Source organism: Nelumbo nucifera, chromosome 2 (assembly GCF_055504915.1).
Source record: "Nelumbo nucifera cultivar China Antique chromosome 2, China Antique-T2T, whole genome shotgun sequence".
NCBI lineage: Eukaryota > Viridiplantae > Streptophyta > Magnoliopsida > Proteales > Nelumbonaceae > Nelumbo > Nelumbo nucifera.
The window spans coordinates 101,514,310-101,524,842 of record NC_142650.1 but is presented as its reverse complement, the minus strand read 5'-3'; the positions used below and the strand labels follow the sequence as shown (position 1 = coordinate 101,524,842).

The 10,533-nt window shown below is 36.9% G+C and overlaps 1 long non-coding RNA gene across 1 annotated transcript; it reads right to left on the bottom strand.

The window, feature by feature from the left end:
- Positions 1 to 2,778: 2,778 nt before the first annotated feature.
- On the bottom strand, positions 2,779 to 5,542 carry LOC148802623 (uncharacterized). Its single transcript, XR_016082043.1, has 2 exons — positions 4,800 to 5,542; positions 2,779 to 3,326 (listed from the first exon to the last, which is right to left on the bottom strand). It is a non-coding gene; the product is annotated as an uncharacterized LOC148802623 (long non-coding RNA).
- Between the last annotated feature and the right edge of the window lie 4,991 nt (positions 5,543 to 10,533).

Here is a 10,533-nt window from a genome sequence, read left to right as displayed (position 1 = left end):
CTAAAAATGAGGAGAGTGCAAACTCCCTCTATTTACCTAGGACTGCCTACCCAAGTGGAGAAGTCCAAAAGGGCCTTTTTTGACTTCTTAATTGAAAAAGTGAGGAAACTCTTATCAAATTGGCATGAAGCTATGCTCTCACAAGCAGGGAAAGAAGTTTTGGTCAAGGCTATAGTTTGTGCTATCCCAAATTACACCATGTCCTATTTGTTACTCCCCATAAGCGTTTGTAATGAGTTGAAAAGCATCCAAACAAAATTTTGGTGGGGGAGATCCCGAGGAACTAGGAAAACCCATTGGGTTTGCTAGGAAAGACTGAGTAGGAATAAATTAGCTGGTGGTTTGGGTTTCAGAGACCCCTATCTCTTTAACTTGGCCCTGCTAGCCAAGCAAGTTTGGAGAGTGTGCGAAGAAGAGGACAACCTGTGGGTTAAAGTGATCAGAGCCAGATACATAAAGAATAAAAATTTCCTAACTGACAATTTTTCAAAACATGGGTCTTGGGGGTGGCAGAGTCTACTAATAGCTAGAGAGGTCATCCAAAAAGGAGCACGTTGGGCAATAAGTTCTGGTACAAAGGTCAAAGTTTGGGAGGATCCTTGGCTACAAAATATTGAATCATTCAAAATTATAGGCCCCATACCAAATAATCCTGATTTAGTCTGGGTGAAGGATTTGATGGAAGGAAATGAAAGAAGATGGAATGAAAGTTTAATTTGGGCCAATTTCTGTGACCCAATTACAAGAAGTATCCTCAGTATAAACTTGTTAGAGGGTCAGTGGGAGGATAAGCTCAGATGGACTCTCAATCCAAATGGACACTACACAGTCAAATCTGGTTATTTTGTTCTTAAAGCTCTGAAAAGTGGAAGCTTTCCTCTCAAGGAAGAAGGTGGTAATGATGGGGAGTTAAAGAAAAGTCAATGGTCAGAGTTATGAAAAACTAAAATTGGTCCAAAAATTAAAAACTTTATCTGGAAATGTTGTGTAAATGCAATTGCAGTAAAGGAGAACTTATTCAAGAAAAAATGGCATATAGTGCTACATGTCCTGTCTATTCCAGCAGCTCTGAACCAATTATGCATTATCTCTTTGAATGTCATCATGCAAAAGCTATGTGGTTTGGCAGTCATTTGGGGATTAGAATTCTGAATGGGAGTCATTTGAACTCCTTTAAAAAGTGGCTTTCTGCCTAGTTCACCAGATGTTCATATGATAAAAATGTTAAAAAATATAGGATTGCTTTCTCTTTCTTGGCCATGTGGATTATTTGGAAAAGCAGGAATTTGAAGGTTTTTGAAAACATTGACCCAAACCCGAGCTTTAATTTATCTGTTTTGTATAAGATGCGGAGAAAAAGGCTGAAGATTTCCCAAGCCGGATTGCAAGATTCTTCTCATCAGCACCAAGGGAGTGAAGCAAGGGTAGTTGTTTTTTGGAAAGCACCAAGGCCAGAATTTCTTAAATTAAATGTTGATGATAGCTTTTTGTGCCCAGGATGCTCAGGTTTTGGGGCTGTCCTGAGGGATTCTTCTGGGACTGTGCTAGCAGCTATTTTTGAGAAATCTAATGCCGCATCGCCAATACAAGCAAAAGCTCTTAAGAAGCTTGGAAGTTCTGAGCAACTACAAGGACAAGTCTATCCTGGTAGAACTAGACAATTTATCTCTAGTCCAAGCATTGAACACGAGAAAAGCTGACCTGGCTCTGGATGCAAATTTTTTGTGCATAGACATTCTCATGTGTACAATTGGACTTTCTACTCATTTTGTGCATGTTGGTAGGTGTGAAAATATGGTAGCCCATAAGTCAGCTAGGAAAGGGCTAAAAGAATCTGGGTTGTTTCTAGAGGATCCGCCTGAATGGATCCAACTTTTAGCTAACCAAGATTTGGTTAGTTCTTAACTGCTGCATTTAGTTTTTCTCTGTTTATCTGGAATTGCTTTTTAATCAAAAAAAAAAAGAAAAGAAAAATGGTAGTTCAATAAGGTGAGATTGGGTTTTACACTTTAGTTTTTACACATGCATCTCCCATTGAATTTTATATGTTGGTTTTTACATTTAACATGGAATTTTACACTTTGGTTTTAATATGCATTTCCATTGGGTTTTGTATGTTGGTTTTATATTTAAATTTCCACACGCATTGGGCATGTGAAAACGAAAGGAGAAGAGCCCAAAGATTCTATTTTATAAATACTCAAGGCTCCTTCCGTACACCAGAGAAAGATTTTATGTAATCTCACGGCAAGATATCAAATACACCTCGGTACAGTGTCTACACAGTGCACAATCATCATTTGCATTCCAGATTCTGAGAATCAGAAGAGAAGAATCTTTCCATAATGCTAGGTTATATTCTATACCAAATTCTTGCTCTTGAATGTCTGTATGTCAAGGAGCTTCAGCGAACAGTTCATTTTAACAAATGGCTGTATGAATAAACATTCCAAGGGGATCATAATTTAGGCAACTTAGAAAGAACTGTTCGCTGAAGCTCCTTGACATCTTAGATTTCATAGTAATTCACAGTATGCATAGTTAATGTTCATATTCTTCTAACAAATATGCTGTTTCATCGTGACTTCCTTGACTTGCTTAAAATTCATGAAATCGAATAATTCTGATCACCTACTTGCTTGACGTTGTTCACTCTTCAAAGGTAGCTGATGTAATCAAATAGCCACACATACTTGGGGCAAGTGTTGAGTTCGGTAATGGGTTATCCCAATCTGCTAACTGAAAAGAATGAATGGGGAGTATAGGGAAGGACACTGAACAAGGTAATAAATTGATTCATATTTATTGCTGCAGTCCAAACCATGAAAGAGGTTGAACTTAAACCAAGTATGGTTACTTTCCATCCTAGCTAATAGAAAACTATAGCAAGAATAAACATATCTAGATCAGCCAGCTTATGCACAAGCTTTCCCCTTCCGATAAGCTCTTGGTGGTTCACCTTGTACAAGCTTTCCCCTTCCAATAAGCTCTTCCCATATTCCCAAGGTCTTTCCTTTTCATTATATAGTATACTCTAGGATGTGCAAAATGAAAATATGTTTATAAACTAAATAATATTAGATTAACCAAATCAAAACATCAACCAACTAAGCTATGTCCCAACTATATGGGGTTGGCTACATGAATCCTGTTTCACCATTCTGCTTTGTCAGTGCCGTATCCTGTCAAGTTACAGGCCCAACCAAATAACTTATTACCCAAATTAATATTGTCACAATCCTGTTTCACCAACTAAGCTATGTCCCACTATATGGGGTTGGCTACATGAATCTTGTTTCACCATTCTGCTCTGTCAGTCTTGTATCCTGTTAAGTTACAGGCCCAACCAAAAAAAAAAAAAACCTAGTAAGTAATATGACTATTTTAAATTAAATAACTTCCTAGGCAAATTAACATTGTCGCAGTCTTGGCACCAATTCTTTAAGTAGAATACACCAAACATAGTGACACCTCAGATCATTAAAGCACCTATACTATCATGAATGGCACCATTAATAACATTTAAATAAAATATTATGACCAATTATGTTACCCTCTTTTTTTATTTGTAATTTGGTTACCATATTTGCACCTTGATAACCAATGAAAGAATGGCAGTTTCATTTTCCTCCTATCAATTAATTATTTCATGACTATCCTCAAGGATAAAATTCTTTCCTTCCTTCTCCAATAACTAGCAATACATTAAAAAATATCAACCTCTAGAGAATATGACCCCTATTTGGAAAATCACTACAATCTTAGTGGATAAAATGCATTCCTCTTCATCCCCAAGTTTGTGAATGATAAGTTTCCAGTGCTAAACGGTTCCAATCAACTAAGATTCCTAATTTCACACATAGCTGGAAGAGCATCTCTTTCAAGGAATGCACTTAAACCCTTTTATCAGAAATGCACTTGAATTGTCATGTATTACTTTTCCATCCAAGAGACAAAGGAAGAAATGGAAAAGGTAGAAAGAAGAAAGAAGAAAGAATTCTCCCTCATCTTAACAGGCAACTGCATTCTTTACTTCGCAAAACAGTGAAAATTACTAAAATAAGTAATTTTTTACTATTTTTTTACTAAAAGGGTCAAATGTGCCTTCATGCAACTAACTAAAAAGGCTGGAGATGCATATCAGATCCTCATCCAACTTTTTTGTCAATACTAATAATAACCGTGCAGAATTCAGTGCCAAACAGCAGCATAAACCTTACATGGAGGTAACACAGGAACCTCTGAGTAAAAAATAGCCAGGGATATAAAAAACTCTGTTCAAAAGGGATCAGGGAAATCACTTCATGCCTAATGTTAGATTCCACAATCAGAATATCAATAAATGCAGAAGGTACCAATATATAAATAAGAATTTATAGAAATATATTTCCCATACGTTTAAGGACAGAGGAACTCATGTCATTTCATCTACATGTAATTGAGCAGGAACCAAGCAACATAGTCCATCACAATTTTTAACAATTTAAAAAAAAGTTCATCGGAAGTGTGAGATCAGCAGAATACGGTATGGATGCGTTCTTTAGTTAATGTAAACGACCAGCATATTGGTCTACACATGAAAATGTTGATGCAACAGTCATCAAACTTAAAAGAAACTGAGACAATAAGATTGACAAAGTGCATGAATTGCCAACTGAAAAACTTCTGCTAAGAATATAATTTGATCAATGAAATTTCTGTTACCGATAAAAAAAAAGCATTTGCAAAATTATAAGTTCAATCACAATCACTTCGATTAAACCACACGACAGGGAAAGGGAAAGAGAAGGAAGTCAAACCTGTAAATCCGCCAAGGCCGCCGATTCACAGATCTAAGTATAGAAAACGAGAGTAAAGTCGGGATGGAGAAAAGCGTCCCAGAAAGAACGCTAGCCACTAGAACCAGACGATTTTCCTTGTCTCGTTCCATGGATCCTCCCCTCTCTTCCAATTCGCAACATGGAGAGATAAAAGGCAAAAGGCTCAAATATAAGCTATCCTAACTCATGATCGCTTTTACCTTCACACTGCCGTTTCAACACCGTGACAAAGCATTGAGACATCAATCAAATGTAAAGGGACGATTCATACATGAATTTTATCTCTGAAACCGAAACTTTCAGATGACGATCTGAGGATGAAGGAAAAATTAATCGGTTCAACTGAATTAGGGTTTGTACAGGGTATAATGAGTTGGATTTTGTTTTTATCTTCTTCTACTCCTTCGATTTCTTCGGACAAAGGAGAGAGAATACTGAAACCCTTACACTGTGAGTGGGAGTGGGAGTGAGAGCAGAGCGGTTTCTTTCGGAGGAGGCGTCCGGCGTCCCTCCGGTTATGATCCGGCAGCTGAGATGGTCTCTCGGCGTCCTTCTGAACATGGAAGCGCGGGATCAAAACCCGCGTAACGGGCTCTGGGCTATAGGTGTAATGTGGGTCGTTCTGGGCCTTCTGGAACAGACCCAGATGGACCGAGGCCTAAGGGCCGTGTCGGAACAAACAATGGACTTAATTTGAAAGAAAACAATAGCTTACACTCTTCGCCAAAAATAAAGCAGTAAGGTTGGTTGGACTCCATTAGAAGCCCATATATCATGAACCGACGCCACGTAAAGCCACGTCATCATTAGAGTAATCTGCGTTTAAATTTCTGTTTGGTTGGCTGATTTTGGTGATTTTCAGAAATCAGACAAAAATCGATTATTGAAATTGGCTCACCATATTAGGTGATTCCTTGATTTTCCTGATTCTGATTTGTTTTAGGATGACATCACATTTGAGGTAGCATTGAATATTTCAATGCAAAAAAAGCCCTTACCACAGAGACTCAAAAGCCGATTTTCTCGAAAATTGGATTATATAGAAATGATACCAAACAACAAGGAAGATTTGGCTTTAATGCTCAACATCACGGTAGGGAAACCTATATGAAGTTTTCCTACCTTTTCTTTCAAACCAAACACAACTTTAAGGTTTTTGTGAATAGAAGAAAAAGAAGAAAATTTGTGTCGAGTGATGTTTTGCAAATTTGAAGAATAATGAAGGATAATAGATGTATCATTTTGTTCATGCTTAACAATGTTGTCTTATTGTTAGGGCTACTTTTAAGTAATTTTGCAAATAATAAGGGTACAGTTGGTCAATTTCACAAAACCTATGGATAATATTTAACCCTTATGTAAGCAAAAAAAAAATGGAGAAGTATGGACAGGCCCAATGCAGATTTCTAAATCTCATTGCAGATTTATAAACATTCAAATACCCACACTCTATGCATCATACCTGTCCGTAAATTGACATCAATTCCGAGCTGGCACCTACCCCAACAGTACTTTAGACCTACAAATTCTGACCCTGGGCTGAACCATCATTTTCCCAAAAGAAATCTTTTTTCTTTTTAATTAAAATATCTCAATTTGCAGTTTAATATAAGAGTCCCTAATGCGATAAATTACTGGGAAAAGTACGGAGACACAGGATGCAGTGTACTTTGGGCCTAGTAAATTCTGAGCTGGGCTGATTTGTACTTCTCCCAAAATTATTTCACTCTATCATTCTAGCATTAAGGGTGCAACTTAGGATGTGTTGGGCGAGGTTCTGGGTTAACCCAGGCCCAACTCAGTGTTGATTTTGAGGTCGAAGCCCGGAACTGATTCTGACATTAAACCCAATCTACCCTACCTAAGTCCAGCCTGAGAAAAAAAAATTAAATATTTAGGTTGGGCTTGGGTCTAAGCTGGGGGTCGAATGAGTCAGCCGGTTTTGGATGGGTCTATTGACCCTGATGTATGTATAAATTGTTTGGCTTTTATTAATATTTTATTTGACTTGTCATTATGGATTCGTTGATTGTTTGGATTTTGAGAGGGGGAAGTTGGTCAATAGGATTGTATTCAACACGAATAGTTGGTAAAATATTTGGTATTTATTCATTCAAAAATCGATGAAAGGTTGAAGAAAAACTCTCAGTTTTGGCATTGATGCATTTCTAGCTGGAATCGCCACTCTTCAGTTGCCCGTGGTTGTGGACAAAAAAACTAGAATTCTGTTTGTGTGTGTGCGTGTGTGTTCATTCACAAACAAGTTAGAGAGCAATAGAAAGAGAGAACCAAGATTCAAAATTTTGGTTTTTAAGGCTGTGTTTGGATTCAGTGTAAATCAAGAATGGTGTAAAAATTTACACTGGTTTGATTTTGTCTGTGCTTGGAAGGAGAGTGTAATCATGACTGACGTAAAACTCCACTCCGGTTCAATTTTGTGTATGTTTGGATGGAGTGGAATTTTACGTCGATAAACGATGTAAAACCTATCAAACTATAAAGTTTTACATCGATTATTGATGTAAATACTACATCGATTTTATCCATGCAAAGCTTCATACTCTTCACCCATCACATTTTTCAAAAAACAAAACGGTCACTTTCACGGGTCAGTGTAAAACATTACCGATATACTTTTACACCGATAATGTTTTACACTGATTCCAAAGGCAGCCTAAGAGATTTCAATTCTGATAACAACCATGAACCAAAAGGACCCTAGAATTTCGATTTACTTGCAAGCGGTTTCATCACTACTTGTCCAAACCCTCTATCCTTTAATGATTAATGGTGTTTGCTCTTAAGGCTCAGTATAAATATATACAGTACAAAATCATACAAAATATAAGATTTTGCGCTCTATTTGTATTCCTTCCGAATGGAGCTTAAATTATAAAATCCGTTTACATGCTGCAACAGCAACGCAGCTGTTGCCCAAATTGAAGAATTTCAACTATATCATACTCATATTAGAGTTCAGGCCCATTAAAAATTTAATAAATCTCAAGCCCAACCAACCAAGATGCAACTCTAGTAGCTGCTTGGTGCTACAACCAATAATGCTTCTCACAGTACATCTAAAACGCTCACTATACAAACGTATTCCTAACTATTAATTAGGCCCTCCATTCTCCTCAACCACACATTCATGGGTAATTTTTCAGTACAACCTTTCTGCATTTGATACACCTCAATGGTCTCCACCCTGAGTCTACAGTTCAATTCCCCAACAGTAAACAGGTACATCTAACCATCTACTTTGAATATCAGGGTCAGGATCAAATCACAGCCGACAACAGTTACAGAAGCTTCAAAGTAGAAAAGACAGGTTAGGATTGACCATCTTTAGTGCCTGTTTGGGAGAGCTTTCAAGATATGACTTCTCGCATTTCGAACTGGGCCGTACACGCAAAGACCAAAAGCTGTATTTGATGAAAATCCAAAAAATCGATCGTTAGAACACAATAGACACGACTAAAATAGGAAGCTACTCCCAGTAGTTTCTCTGGAACACAAGTGCTCAACCACTACAGCTGAATCAACACAAACCCCTCCCAAATGGATTTAAAGTCCTCCCCAAAGTGGCTCAGTCAATACAGTTCAATCAACACAATCCCAAACAGACCCTTAGTATTGATTGTCTCTATTTAATAAGTAATATTCTTTATCTACCGAAGAGAATATAGGGTTCCATTCTCCATCACAGTTTACCAAAGAAAATAGCATAATAATATTATATGTATGATTCATGATGTCAAAATCACCAAATGAAAACATGCTCTCTTTAAGAGTTGGGATCTTCTGCCAACAAAACATGTTACAACCTCCTATCAATTTGATCTAATACCATACATCTCACCATAAAAAGTGGGACCCGTCATATATGATATGTATGGTGTGAGATCATGGCAGCAGTTGATGGGGACTCGCTCTTTAAACCAAAGTTAAAAGAAATTAAAACATTTTTTATTTCATATTTAAAAGCTAAAAGCATGTACACATTTACCAAAAACATATTTTTTATATTTTTGTTTCAAGAGCAATTTATTTTCAAATACGATGATTTTAATTTGTTCTTGAAACTCACAACAAGAAAAAAAATCATATTAAATTAACCCATTTGATCGTGGTCCTGCACAAAGAACAAATTCAACCCTTTTATTGGAAATGGCATCTCACAAAAAGGATACAAGTGTTATGACCTATTCGCCAAGTCATAATCTTGCCGACATATCTTGTATGATGAGTCCTATACAATGTAACAGTACCTGATGAGTATTTCATCTTTCAAATTGGGTTGTTTAAACCTCAAAATCAGAGTGAGCAATGTCTCCTCTCATTCAGACCCCACTCGGTACATTGCTAAGGCATTGTCCTTATGCTTATTTTCTGAAGGTACTCAGAGTCGCAGACCATTATTTATTTTAGGTAGTCCTATAGGCATGTAATGGTAGCTTTCATGACAGTCAACAATACTAATCAACCATCCAACAATTTGACCGATCAGAATTTTTTTTTTTCCATTCATTATTGATCTCCTACCTGTTCAAAACATTCCCAACTGCCCCATATGAGAATTGTGATACTCACAAGGGGCGAATTTTGTTCGATCTAGGCTTCAAGAGCCCAGCCTAAGGATATATACTACCCTCCGTCTGGTTGCATTCAACATTTACAGTGTTGATTATTACACATAATAGCACTGATGGTTTCAGGAATTTCTTGAGAAAGTTTCACTCCCAGCAGCCCCACTAGGAGAAAGTTTCGTCATACTTCAAAGGAAATGTTTTATTTTTCATATAGCTTAATTTCTTCAGCTTCATTTCTGACTCAATGTATGTTTTTTACATTTAGGATCGGTTTGGAAAAGAGTATAAATACAAATATATGTAGAATAATACAAAATATAAGGTTTTGCACTCTATGTATTTGAATTTGTGCTCTTTCCAAATGCAGCTTTAGGTTCTATTTAGGAAGAGCGCAAATACAAATATGCATCATTCATAATTCATACATGTAAGATCCGTTTGTATTTGCACCAAAGTTCAAAATATTGATACGTCCAATATGTCGGTAGGGGCATATCAGATGATATCGATAGCGTTTTATAGGCTTTTTTTTTATTTTATTTTTTCAAAATCGGTTCAGGGGGGCCGGTTTAAGGCTCTTCCACCCCCTGAACCAGTCAGAACCCCGATACACCCCTTGGAAACAAATTGAGCCTCTGGACTGATGTTTGGTTGCCAGGAAAATATTAAGGAAAGTAAAATGCCATATAAATCTCAAGTGAGAATGAGGTAAAATGACTTTCATCCAATAAAACTTTTGATTCATCAAAATCTCAATTCTCCACAATCCACCTCAAAAGCCCATTTTTTAAGCTTGTTTTTGATTTGCAAATTCAAACATCAGAAATTCAAAAAAAATATAATAATGTTAATTTCCATTTTACAAATATTTTGCCTTCCAAAATATTTTTCTGGAATCTAAATACAACTTTAATACAAACGTTTTCCTGAAGCTTTGCCATGGGTAATGTTCAAAATATCGATATGCCCAATACGCCGGTAGGGGTGTGTCAAACGAATCGATACTGTTTTTTTTTTTTTTTACTTTTTCTAATTTTTTTTCTGAAATCGATTCAGGGGGGGCGGTTTAATGCTCCTCCACCCCTTGAACCGGTCAGACTCCGATACACCCATTATAGGAACAT